We start from the raw sequence: 1,635 nt of genomic DNA, 5'->3' as shown, positions 1-1,635 counted from the left end.
CAGGGAATAATAAACATACTTGCGTCCCTGCACTTCGGTGGGAGTTTCCTTTATAGAACCGCTGACACATTCTCCCCCACAATGACTCTTTCATCTCCCCTCAGCCTCCTTCAATTGATGCACAGGTCCCTTAAAAACTTTGCATATTTTGGCATTTGTTTGATTGCGTCTAACAGGGGAATATTGATCTCTACCTTGCGAAACACCTCCAAGATCTCCTTCTCCTTATCCTGCTTCTTTGGTTTCTCCAACCTGTTAGAGAAAGGAGGCAGATGAGTTTTGACCTCAACGATCGGGTCAAGGAGTACCACTGGATTTTTGCCATTAGCACCCTCCTTCTCAAGCTCATTCTCGATTTTTTCCTCATTCTTGTCCTTTGGAATCATAAGTTCAGGCTCCTGAATTTCCTTCTCGCTCTACAGTCATCGCACTTATGTTCTTCGGATTCAATTCAGGTTGAGACGGCAATTTACCTTGGACTTGGGATTCTAGGCGGTTAATTACTATCGCCATCTGACTCATCTAACTCTACATTGCTTGCATCTGTCCCAATTGATTTCTCATACTTTGTAGATCAGAATTCATCTTTGGTTGATTAGCAATTAATTACTTCATCAACTCTTCCATGGAAGGATTTGAGTTTGAAAGGGGTGTGGCGGTCGAGGCTAATACTGCTGTTGATGCCCTTGATGTCTATTTGGTGCAAAATTAGGCTGCTTATTTCCTCCATAACTGAAGTTAGGGTGATCTCTCCAACCCAAATTATACGTATTTGAGTACGGGTCATAGGGCTTTCTTGGCGCGGGCACATGACCAGCCATGTTCACTTGCTCCATACTTTCTTCTTGAATCATTGGGCACATCTCTGTAGAATGACCCATTGCAGTGCAAATTTCACACACTTTGGCTTGTGATGCAGTTCTTACAACCAATTGCCTAACAAAAGATGTTAGCTTCGTCAATTGCTGTTGGATAAAAAATGTCTCTACCTCATTCATCTTGTGTGTCAAGACATCTTCCCTCGTACCAAACTGCTGCGAATTCTCAACCATTCCTTCAATTAGTTCCCATACTTCTCGAGGAGTCTTGTTCACTAATACCTCTCCACTTGCAGCATCAATTATACTCCTGTCTCTGAAAAGTAACCCCTCGTAAAAATAGTGGATAAGCAGTTGTTCACTTATTTGGTGTTGAGGGCACTTGATGCACAACTTCTTGAATCGCTCCCAGTAATCATAGAGCGACTCCACTGGATGCTATTTGATACCGCATATCTCCTTCCTTAGATTTGCCGCTCGAGACGCACGAAAATATTCGTCTAAGAACTTTTTCTTCAGCTGGTCCCACGCGGCGATGCTACCTGGTGGTAGGTAGTACAGCCAGTCTTTTGCAAAGTCCTTCAAGGAGAAGAGGAATGCCTTCATTTTTATCTGTTCTTCTGTAATTTTCGAAGTTTCATGCTGTTGCAAACAACATCAAACTCTTGCAAATGCTTATACGGCTCCTCACCTGGTAAACCATGAAAAAATGGTAAGAGATGAATTAGCCCAAATTTTAACTCAAATGGAGTGTTATCATTTAAATTTGAGAAAGTAATGCATAAAGGCTGTTGATTTAAATCAGGAGCAGCCAACT

General features: G+C 42.1%; 1 non-coding gene across 1 annotated transcript; it reads left to right on the top strand.

Annotated features, from left to right (window-relative positions):
* Positions 1–1,182: 1,182 nt before the first annotated feature.
* Positions 1,183–1,289, top strand: LOC113688725 (small nucleolar RNA R71). Its single transcript, XR_003448087.1, has one exon. It is a non-coding gene; the product is annotated as a small nucleolar RNA R71 (small nucleolar RNA).
* Positions 1,290–1,635: the final 346 nt, after the last annotated feature.

Source organism: Coffea arabica, chromosome 5e, assembly GCF_036785885.1.
Source record: "Coffea arabica cultivar ET-39 chromosome 5e, Coffea Arabica ET-39 HiFi, whole genome shotgun sequence".
Lineage (NCBI taxonomy): Eukaryota > Viridiplantae > Streptophyta > Magnoliopsida > Gentianales > Rubiaceae > Coffea > Coffea arabica.
Note: the sequence above shows the minus strand (reverse complement) of the source record. Positions and strands in the feature narration are given on the sequence as shown.